Source organism: Anomaloglossus baeobatrachus, chromosome 11, assembly GCF_048569485.1.
Source record: "Anomaloglossus baeobatrachus isolate aAnoBae1 chromosome 11, aAnoBae1.hap1, whole genome shotgun sequence".
Classification (NCBI taxonomy): domain Eukaryota; kingdom Metazoa; phylum Chordata; class Amphibia; order Anura; family Aromobatidae; genus Anomaloglossus; species Anomaloglossus baeobatrachus.
The window spans coordinates 183,579,191-183,591,132 of NC_134363.1; the positions used below are offsets into that span (position 1 = coordinate 183,579,191).

At 54.7% G+C, this 11,942-nt stretch overlaps 1 protein-coding gene across 1 annotated transcript in view; it reads right to left on the reverse strand.

Annotated features, from left to right (window-relative positions):
• NMNAT1 (nicotinamide nucleotide adenylyltransferase 1) overlaps nt 1-11,942 on the reverse strand; it is a 54,110-nt gene extending 42,168 nt beyond the window's left edge. Inside the window, exon 1 of the mRNA XM_075327363.1 lies at nt 11,725-11,942. The gene's annotated coding sequence lies outside the window, so the exon portion shown is untranslated. The remainder of the gene's footprint in view (nt 1-11,724) is intronic.

Genomic DNA, 11,942 nt, shown 5'->3' on the forward strand with positions numbered 1-11,942 from the left:
CTATCACTGTCCTGTGCTGACAGTCCACCTTCTAACACTGTCCTGTGCTGACAGTCCACCTTCTAACACTGTCCTGTGCTGACAGTCTACCTTCTATCACTGCCCTGCGCTGACAGTCCACCCTCTATCACTGCTCTGCGCTGACAGCCCACTTTCTATCACTGCCCCGCACTGACAGTCCACCTTCTATCACTGCTCTATGCTGACAGCTCACCTTCTATCACTTTCCTGCACTGACAGCCCACTTTCTATCACTGCCCTGCACTGACAGTCCACCTTCTATCACTGCCCTGTGCTGACAGTCTACCTTCTATCATTGCCCTGTGCTGACAGCCCACCTTCTATCACTGCCCTGCACTGACAGCCCACCTTCTATCACTGCCCTGCACTGACAGTCTACCTTCTATCATTGCCCTGTGCTGACAGCCCACCTTCTATCACTGCCCTGCACTGACAGTCCACCTTCTATCACTGCCCTGTGCTGACAGTCTACCTTCTATCATTGCCCTGTGCTGACAGTCTACCTTCTATCATTGCCCTGTGCTGACAGCCCACCTTCTATCACTGCCCTGCACTGACAGCCCACCTTCTATCACTGCCCTGCACTGACAGTCTACCTTCTATCATTGCCCTGTGCTGACAGCCCACCTTCTATCACTGCCCTGCACTGACAGTCCACCTTCTATCACTGTCCTGTGCTGACAGTCCACCTTCTATCACTGCCCTGCACTGACAGTCCACCCACTATCACTGCCCTGCACTGACAGTCCACCTTCTAACACTGCCCTGCACTGACAGTCCACCCACTATCACTGCTCTGCGCTGACAGTCCACCTTCTAACACTGTCCTGTGCTGACAGTCCACCTTCTAACACTGTCCTGTGCTGACAGTCTACCTTCTATCACTGCCCTGCGCTGACAGTCTACCTTCTATCACTGCCCTGCGCTGACAGTCCACCCTCTATCACTGCTCTGCGCTGACAGCCCACTTTCTATCACTGACCTGCGCTGACAGACCACCTTCTATCACTGTCCTGTGCTGACAGTCCACCTTCTAACACTGTCCTGTGCTGACAGTCCACCTTCTAACACTGTCCTGTGCTGACAGTCTACCTTCTATCACTGCCCTGCGCTGACAGTCCACCCTCTATCACTGCTCTGCGCTGACAGCCCACTTTCTATCACTGCCCCGCACTGACAGTCCACCTTCTATCACTGCTCTATGCTGACAGCTCACCTTCTATCACTTTCCTGCACTGACAGCCCACTTTCTATCACTGCCCTGCACTGACAGTCCACCTTCTATCACTGCCCTGTGCTGACAGTCTACCTTCTATCATTGCCCTGTGCTGACAGCCCACCTTCTATCACTGCCCTGCACTGACAGCCCACCTTCTATCACTGCCCTGCACTGACAGTCTACCTTCTATCATTGCCCTGTGCTGACAGCCCACCTTCTATCACTGCCCTGCACTGACAGTCCACCTTCTATCACTGTCCTGTGCTGACAGTCCACCTTCTATCACTGCCCTGCACTGACAGTCCACCCACTATCACTGCCCTGCACTGACAGTCCACCTTCTAACACTGCCCTGCACTGACAGTCCACCCACTATCACTGCCCTGCACTGACAGTCCACCTTCTATCACTGTCCTGTGCTGACAAAAATTATGGGTAGAGCTGGGCTCAACCGCCTAAGGAGGAAGGTGCTTAAGGGAAAGAAAGCGCTAAGTAATATATTGGATCCCAAGCACTCAAATTAGGACAAAGAGAATAAATGCAAAAAAAGTGTTATTTTATTGGACTATTTGCAGAAAAGAAAACGCCACCACAATATAGCAAAACCCGACGTTTCGGCCTGTTAGGCCTTTTTCAAGGTTTTTGCGTATAGTGGGAGGGTGGATAGGACGAATTATACGTCACGGGATTGTACCATGTGGCGTTTGCTTTGCTTTGCAAGGGTACGTCACGGAGGCCAGGGAGGCCCAGAAGACAGGTGGAGGAAGAGAAAGGATGCCTGGATAACACAAGGAGTGGGGACAGGGTGCCAGGGGTCTGTGATGGAGGCAGGAGGCATCTGCACTGTCCACCCACTATCACTGCCCTGCACTGACAGTCCACCTTCTATCACTGTCCTGTGCTGACAGTCCACCTTCTATCACTGTCCTGTGCTGACAGTCTACCTTCTATCACTGCCTTGCGCTGACAGTCCACCTTCTATCACTGCCCTGCACTGACAGTCCACCTTCTATCACTGCCCTGCACTGACAGTCCACCTTCTATCACTGCCCCGCACTGACAGTCCACCTTCTATCACTGCCCCGCACTGACAGTCCACCTTCTATCACTGCTCTGCGCTGACAGCCCACCTTCTATCACTGCCCTGAGCTGACAGCCCACCTTCTATCACTGCCCCGCACTGACAGTCCACCTTCTATCACTGCCCTGCACTGACAGTCCACCTTCTATCACTGCCCTGCACTGACAGTCCACCTTCTATCACTGCCCCGCACTGACAGCCCACCTTCTATCACTGCCCCGCACTGACAGTCCACCTTCTATCACTGCCCTGTGCTCACAGTCCACCTTCTATCACTGCCCTGCACTGACAGTCCACCTTCTATCACTGCCCTGTGCTCACAGTCCACCTTCTATCACTGCCCTGCACTGACAGTCCACCTTCTATCACTGCCCTGCGCTGACAGTCCACCTTCTATCACTGCCCTGTGCTCACAGTCCACCTTCTTTTGCAGCATTTGCCCTCATCCTGGTACTTGCGGAGCCAATACCGTGCTGGTTGAAGTCCCTTTTTCACACTTTTGGGGTGGCCTCCTTCATCGAGGGGATCTGTACGGTCCTAGTGACATCTCTGGCTGCAGACTGTGTAAGTGCTCAAGTTCCTGATTACAACCCAAGAATCACAATATGAACAAAGGGTAGAAGTTTACAGAATCAATAAGGAAGCTGCAGCATATAGTGCAAATATTCCCACCCTCCCCTCGAACGATCCCTGAATTGGTGACACTCAGCCGTTCTGGTGCTTTAGAACCTTGGTAGGGCCGATGCAAACCCCCAAGCACCACGTGGAAATAACGTTCTAGTTAACCAGGGGTATTTAGCACAGCCCCTCTGGGAACTTATATGATGGCCATATTGGTTACCATCAATCTGTAGTTGACAGGACATTATAAACCCAGAGTCTTCTATCTTTTACAGGTCATAAGCACTCCAGCTCTCTACTACCTGTCTGTGGTGCAGTCCACCCTCAGCGTCTTATCTACAGGTGTGTACATATCCCTATATACTGCCACACACAGACATCAGGACATGTGGCAATTCCTCCCCACGTCACAGCCGACCGTCAGAAAGAAGCCTGCACTTACAATGTGTGAGGGCGGGGTGTGGTCGGGCTCAGTACAGCCCACGAGGAGTTATCTCTGCAGATTTAGCTGTCATTTTTGACTGTTAGGGTCAATTATCTTTACTTTATGCCATTATTATATGTGTATGTGCTGTGCAGTAGATAGTGAGTTATTGCTCTCTGATATCATCCATTTAAAGTTAGAGGGGGGGGGGGAATTCCTGTCCTCTCCTCTTTATGATATGATTCTAGAGTTAAGCCCAAAAATATTTGCATAGGTCCCTGATCCAGCAGTGATGTCCGTAGCCTGCGACCGCCGGATCAAATCCCTATGACCTAACTCCAGAGCCTCTGCTTGTAAGCGGTTCAGCACAACAACATCATTGCGGGGGCCACGATCCAGAAGACATCCTGGGGATGCCGGCCCCCCACTGACATCGCCGCTGGACCAGGGTCCTGCAAATCGTTTTGCTCAACTCTTCAAATCTCCAGTGCTTCAATCCTCTGTGCACACTGAGTATTTGGTTTCTGGACCAAATCTGCATCTCTTGGCAGGGAGAAAAAAAAAAAAAAAAATCATTCATTTTTTCCATGATTTTGTTGTGTTTCTGATGCATTTTTTCCTGATTTTGCGGCGTTTCTGATGCATTTTTTTCCATGATTTTGCTGCATTTTTTTCCATGATTTTGCAGCGTTTCTGATGCATTTTTTCCATGATTTTGCTGCATTTCTGATGCATTTTTTCCATGATTTTGCAGCGTTTCTGATGCATTTTTTCCATGATTTTGCTGCGTTTCTGATGCATTTTTTTCCATGATTTTGCTGCATTTCTGATGCATTTTTTCCATGATTTTGCAGTGTTTCTGATGCATTTTTTTCCATGATTTTGCTGCATTTCTGATGCATTTTTTTCCATGATTTTGCAGCGTTTCTGATGCATTTTTCCCATGATTTTGCTGCGTTTCTGATGCATTTTTTTTCCATGATTTTGCTGAATTTCTGATGCATTTTTTCCATGATTTTGCAGCGTTTCTGGTGCATTTTTTTCCATGATTTTGCTGCATTTCTGATGCATTTTTTCCATGATTTTGCAGCGTTTCTGATGCATTTTTCCCATGATTTTGCTGCGTTTCTGATGCATCTTTCCCATGATTTTGCAGCGTTTCTGATGGATTTTTTCCATGATTTTGCTGCGTTTGATGCATTTTTCCTGATTTTGCTGCGTTTCTGGTGCATTTTGTTTCCCATGATTTTGCTGCGTTTTTGATGATTTTTTACATGATTTTGCTGCGTTTTTGATGATTTTTTACATGCATTCTGGGGTGGAAAAATGCTGAAAGAATTGATATTCTGCAGACTAATTTCTGCACCAAATCTACAAGGGGGGGGGGGAAGCAACAAGTGCACAAATTCCAGAATTGTCACGGACTTTACATAAAAATTTGCATGCAGTTTTGTGACAAAACTACACTAAAAACGCATCCAAAAATGCAATAAAAACGCACAGTGTGCACAGGGCCTTAGGAAGGAATCACAGATCAGTGTCTGAGCCAAAGACAAAAATGGAGCCGGCAGAAAGAAGACCTTAGTCACTGCACCGCGCACCACTCCATGTTAAATTCCTGCACTAGTATCATCATATAAACTGCACCAAAGCCCTTGTAGGCGACAGATATCACACACTAGTTTTATAACTATGGTGTTTTGTGTTTGTTTTGCAGTGTTTTTCCTTATCGTCGGCCCTTTCTGGCTTTCCAACTGCATTTTTCCCGGGATGGTCCTTAGTAAAGAATCGAGGACAGGCGTCTGCTATGAAGTAGTGGCCTGCTGCCCGTGTGCATGGCACGTCTGAGGAGCCCCCCGGAGTGTAGTGGCCTGCTGCCCGTGTGCATGGCACGTCTGAGGAGCCCCCCGGAGTGTAGTGGCCTGCTGCCCGTGTGCATGGCACGTCTAAGGAGCCCCCCGGAATGTAGTGGTCTGCTGCCCGTGTGCATGGCACGTCTAAGGAGCCCCCCGGAGTGTAGTGGTCTGCTGCCCATGTGCATGGCACGTCTAAGGAGCCCCCCGGAGTGTAGTGGTCTGCTGCCCGTGTGCATGGCACGTCTAAGGAGCCCCCCGGAGTGTAGTGGCCTGCTGCCCGTGTGCATGGCACGTCTGAGGAGCCCCCCGGAGTGTAGTGGCCTGCTGCCCGTGTGCATGGCACGTCTGAGGAGCCCCCCGGAGTGTAGTGGCGTGCTGCCCGTGTGCATGGCACGTCTGAGGAGCCCCCCGGAGTGTAGTAGTCTGCTGCCCGTGTGCATGGCACGTCTGAGGAGCCCCCCGGAGTGTAGTGGTCTGCTGCCCGTGTGCATGGCACGTCTAAGGAGCCCCCGGAGTGTAGTAGTCTGCTGCCCGTGTGCATGGCACGTCTGAGGAGCCCCCCGGAGTGTAGTGGTCTGCTGCCCGTGTGCATGGCACGTCTGAGGAGCCCCCCGGAGTGTAGTGGTCTGCTGCCCGTGTGCATGGCACGTCTGAGGAGCCCCCCGGAGTGTAGTGGTCTGCTGCCCGTGTGCATGGCACGTCTAAGGAGCCCCCCGGAGTGTAGTGGTCTGCTGCCCGTGTGCATGGCACGTCTGAGGAGCCCCCCTGAGTGTAGTGGCCTGCTGCCCGTGTGCATGGCACGTCTAAGGAGCCCCCCGGAGTGTAGTGGCCCGCTGCCCATGTGCATGGCACGTCTAAGGAGCCCCCCGGAGTGTAGTGGCCCGCTGCCCGTGTGCATGGCACGTCTAAGGAGCCCCCCGGAGTGTAGTGGCCCGCTGCCCGTGTGCATGGCACGTCTGAGGAGCCCCCCGGAGTGTAGTGGCCTGCTGCCCGTGTGCATGGCACGTCTGAGGAGCCCCCCGGAGTGTAGTGGTCTGCTGCCCGTGTGCATGGCACGTCTGAGGAGCCCCCCGGAGTGTAGTGGCCTGCTGCCCGTGTGCATGGCACGTCTGAGGAGCCCCCCGGAGTGTAGTGGCCTGCTGCCCGTGTGCATGGCACGTCTGAGGAGCCCCCCGGAGTGTAGTGGCGTGCTGCCCGTGTGCATGGCACGTCTGAGGAGCCCCCCGGAGTGTAGTAGTCTGCTGCCCGTGTGCATGGCACGTCTGAGGAGCCCCCGGAGTGTAGTGGTCTGCTGCCCGTGTGCATGGCACGTCTAAGGAGCCCCCGGAGTGTAGTAGTCTGCTGCCCGTGTGCATGGCACGTCTGAGGAGCCCCCCGGAGTGTAGTGGTCTGCTGCCCGTGTGCATGGCACGTCTAAGGAGCCCCCCGGAGTGTAGTGGTCTGCTGCCCGTGTGCATGGCACGTCTGAGGAGCCCCCCGGAGTGTAGTGGTCTGCTGCCCGTGTGCATGGCACGTCTAAGGAGCCCCCCGGAGTGTAGTGGTCTGCTGCCCGTGTGCATGGCACGTCTGAGGAGCCCCCCTGAGTGTAGTGGCCTGCTGCCCGTGTGCATGGCACGTCTAAGGAGCCCCCCGGAGTGTAGTGGCCCGCTGCCCATGTGCATGGCACGTCTAAGGAGCCCCCCGGAGTGTAGTGGCCCGCTGCCCGTGTGCATGGCACGTCTAAGGAGCCCCCCGGAGTGTAGTGGCCCGCTGCCCGTGTGCATGGCACGTCTGAGGAGCCCCCCGGAGTGTAGTGGCCTGCTGCCCGTGTGCATGGCACGTCTGAGGAGCCCCCCGGAGTGTAGTGGCCTGCTGCCCGTGTGCATGGCACGTCTAAGGAGCCCCCGGAGTGTAGTGGTCTGCTGCCCATGTGCATGGCACGTCTGAGGAGCCCCCCGGAGTGTAGTGGCCTGCTGCCCGTGTGCATGGCACGTCTGAGGAGCCCCCCGGAGTGTAGTGGCCTGCTGCCCGTGTGCATGGCACGTCTGAGGAGCCCCCCGGAGTGTAGTGGCCTGTTGCCCATGTGCATGGCACGTCTAAGGAGCCCCCCGGAGTGTAGTGGCCTGCTGCCCGTGTGCATGGCACGTCTAAGGAGCCCCCCGGAGTGTAGTGGCCTGCTGCCCGTGTGCATGGCACCTCTGAGGAGCCCCCCGGAGTGTAGTGGCCCGCTGCCCGTGTGCATGGCACCTCTGAGGAGCCCCCCGGAGTGTAGTGGTCTGCTGCCCGTGTGCATGGCACGTCTGAGGAGCCCCCCGGAGTGTAGTGGCCTGCTGCCCGTGTGCATGGCACGTCTAAGGAGCCCCCGGAGTGTAGTGGTCTGCTGCCCATGTGCATGGCACGTCTGAGGAGCCCCCCGGAGTGTAGTGGCCTGCTGCCCGTGTGCATGGCACGTCTGAGGAGCCCCCCGGAGTGTAGTGGCCTGCTGCCCGTGTGCATGGCACCTCTGAGGAGCCCCCCGGAGTGTAGTGGCCTGCTGCCCGTGTGCATGGCACGTCTGAGGAGCCCCCCGGAGTGTAGTGGCCTGCTGCCCGTGTGCATGGCACCTCTGAGGAGCCCCCCGGAGTGTAGTGGCCTGCTGCCCGTGTGCATGGCCCGTCTGAGGAGCCCCCCGGAGTGTAGTGGCCTGCTGCCCGTGTGCATGGCACGTCTAAGGAGCCCCCCGGAGTGTAGTGGCCCGCTGCCCGTGTGCATGGCACGTCTGAGGAGCCCCCCGGAGTGTAGTGGTCTGCTGCCCGTGTGCATGGCACGTCTGAGGAGCCCCCCGGAGTGTAGTGGCCTGCTGCCCGTGTGCATGGCACGTCTAAGGAGCCCCCGGAGTGTAGTGGTCTGCTGCCCATGTGCATGGCACGTCTGAGGAGCCCCCCGGAGTGTAGTGGCCTGCTGCCCGTGTGCATGGCCCGTCTGAGGAGCCCCCCGGAGTCACCGCTTCATAAAGAACCACTGTGCTGGTGAGCGATGGCTGAGGACAGATGCTTCACCTACTGGTCCTACAAATCAGTGCACAAAGCCGCAGAACAGAGGAGCATTCAGCTTCTCCGGGAAACAATGGTCCCTTCCCACTACGAAATTGGGGAAATTCCAGCAGCGGCCGGGAAAGGGGGCGCCGGGGGTGAGGGGCTGCTGACCGCCCCCCTCCTGGTGATTGGCAGATGCTTTGCTGACAGTTTTTGGCCGGGATCCTAGATGGACAAATTATTGTGTCATTCAGAGATTAGGGGGAGATAACGGAGCGGAGAGCGAGGTGACATTTATCACTGCACGAAACCACAGGCCAAGCCCACGGCTGGTGACCTGCGCCTATGCAGAGCGCTCACCGTCACACACGCTCCTGTATAGGGTGCACTCATCTCTGCATATAAGCTACGTCTGGCCATATAGTAAATCATAGCACTTCCACTTATATTGTGCTGGATGGTCATATGGGGCTTCAAATCCTAAAAATGGTCGGATCTTAAAAGGGGGGGAGGGGATGCCAAATATAGGTTGACCCTACAGTCATCTGATTGCTGCAGGACGTACTGTTACCATCCCTGGTGGATTAGTGGGCGGCTGCACCTTCCTTTCTGGAGCCCTGTGTGTTACAGGACCCCCGTCCCCCCTCCAGTTTATGCCTATGAATGGGTCATTGTGTAATCAATGTTCATGCAAGGTCAGCCACTCGTGGAAATGACTCCCACTTGGGGTAATATGTCGGGGTCCTTAGTGCCCCATATGCTAGAGAACACTAGGGCTATGGTTATGGATTGTATAAAAGTACCATATTTTTTGGATTATAAAGACGCATTTTTCCTCCCAAAAATTTGGAAAATGAAGAGTATCATAATCCGAATGTTGCTTACCAGGGATGGTGGAGAAGGGTCGCAGAAGCAATGCTGCGGGTGCTGTGCTGCGGGTGCTGTGCTGGGGCTGCAGGTGCTGTGCTGGGGCTGCGGGCACTGTGCTGTGGGCGCTGTCCAGTGGGCGCTGTGCTGGGGCTGTGGGCGCTGTGCTGGGGCTGCGGGCGCTGTGCTGGGGCTGCAGGCGCTCTGCAGTGGGCGCTGTGCTGCAGGTGCTGTGCTGGGGCTGCGGGCACTGTGATGGGGCTGCAGGCGCTGTGCAGTGGGCACTGTGCTGCAGGTGCTGTGCTGGGGGAGCTGTGCTGGGGCTGCGGGCACTGTGATGGGGCTGCAGGCGCTGTGCAGTGGGCACTGTGCTGCAGGTGCTGTGCTGGGGGGAGCTGTGCTGGGGCTGCGGGCACTGTGATGGGGCTGCAGGCGCTGTGCAGTGGGCACTGTGCTGCGGGTCCTGTGCTGTGCTGGGGCTGCGGGCGTCATCTTGACTATGTCGGCAGTTCAGACTTCAAATAATGGAGCCCAGAGTTGGCGCATGCGCAGATGGAGATCTCAACTCAAGACCTCATCTGCGCATGCGCCGCCTCCGGTCTGTTGATCTTAAGGAAAATGTTGAACTTAAGGAAAATGGCATCTGGAGGTGGCGCGTGCGCAGATGAGATCTTGAGCTAATCTTGGGTGCCATTTCTTTGAAGCCCACACCGCCAACAGTTTCTGAAAGTTGCCTACCCCACTGCGCTAGCAGCGAGCATCAGGGACACCCGCCGCACTGCCCGCAGCATTGCCCTTCACTACTGCCCCTGCCTCCTGTGACCCCGCTCCACAACCACTGCCGCCAACTCTTAGTAAGACACCACCGGATTGTAAGACAGACACCATTTTTTTGTTGCTTTTTTTTCCCTCTAAATTTGGGGTGCGCCTTATAAACCGAAAAATACGGTAATTACAACAAAAATTAAAAACTGAGCAGCCGCAAACACCAGTGAATAATAAGGCGATATCTGTCCCGAGCTTCTGCCTTTCCAACAGGCAAAAAAAAAAAAGAATACATGAACATCGAAGGAATTAGGCCGAGGGATAAGGAACCCAAGAAGTCATCAGTCTTCCAAATATAATGTCAGGATTGGGTGACTGGTACCGGAGCACTAGTCGGAGATGGTAGATGTCTCTCTCGCAGGCCGTGGCGTCGCAGCTCCGCTCCTTCTTCCCTCCAGATGGCAGTCGGTGTGCCTAGCTGATTTGGGCATCAGACGACTGACAGCGGATCCCGGCCGGTTATAGGACACCAATTATACCACTGTTTTGAGGGCAGACGGATTTGGCGCGGAGGAATAGAATGAAGCGGTCATGGTTTGGTAGAATTAATACCATTAAAATTAATATCCTGCCACGATTGTGATATTTCTTTCAGACAATGCCGCCTCCTTAATTTTCTGTCTTAAATCCACAGTAACTAAATTAGTTTCGGCACACGACCATCCTCGATTATCGTATTCTTTACTCAGCAGATCTAGAGATGGGTGACACAGGCCTTCTAGACTTGCCTTGCTGGGTACAGGCCTACTAGACTTGCTCCATAGTCGGAAGATGAAAAACTGGGTAGAGGCCGGATCCCCTCAGGGCACAATCAATCCCCTGGCACTTCTCTGGTCCATCATGGAGTACAGTCCCCCTCTTAACTAAAAACTTGTTGCACTTTCTTCGAAGATGTAAAAAGTCACTTCATATTTCCTCCGTTCCGGGGCCATTAACAACCATATATGATAATCCATCGTTCCAGGCCAGCGCACGCAGGCAAATTAAGAGCGGATCATCCGACCACATCTGACTTCACATCCCAAACAGGTATCAAACCTTTACAAGATCTTTCCCAACAGGGACATTCCCATGGATGCCTGTATTTTTAGTAGGTAAATAGGAAGCATCACCAGCTCAATACCGCGCCATTTTGTTTTTCGCCCACTTAGCGCGCCATGTCGTCTTTCGCCCACTTAGCACGCCATGTCGTCTTTCGCCCATTTAGCGCGCCATGCCGTCTTTCGCCCACTTAGCGCGCCATGCCGTCTTTCGCCCACTTAGCACGCCATGTCGTCTTTCGCCCACTTAGCGCGCCATGCCGTCTTTCGCCCACTTAGCGCGCCATGCCGTCTTTCGCCCACTTAGCGCGCCATGCCGTCTTTCGCCCACTTAGCGCGCCATGCCGTCTTTTGCCCACTTAGCGCGCCATGTCGTCTTTCGCCCACTTAGCGCGCCATGCCGTCTTTCGCCCACTTAGCGCGCCATGCCGTCTTTCGCCCACTTAGCGCGCCATGCCGTCTTTCGCCCACTTAGCGCGCCATGCCGTCTTTCGCCCACTTAGCACGCCATGTCGTCTTTCGCCCACTTAGCGCGCCATGCCGTCTTTCGCCCACTTAGCACGCCATGCCGTCTTTCGCCCACTTAGCGCGCCATGCCGTCTTTCGTCCACTTAGCGCGCCATGCCGTCTTTCGCCCACTTAGTGCGCCATGTCGTCTTCACTTACAGTGCCATGTTGTTTTTCACCCACTTAGCGCATTGGAGAACCTGTGTCTCCGGCGGGATCCTCTAGATCACACTGTGTCATTACTGTATAAGACGCTTCGGGAAGGCTTACCTGGGGTCAGCTCTGAGAATCTCTCCTTCCAGGCAAAATGGGAAAGAGACGTAGGTAGACGTTTCTCTGCGGAGGAGCGCTCAGTTTACCCATAAATCCTCTCCAGGCATATAAGGTACTGTCTCGATGGTGCTGATGTCCCGCAGCTATGGCTGCTGTTTCCTCTGGTCTCTGATACTTGGTGGAGAGGTCTTAGGGAAAAGGGCAGATATCTGCAC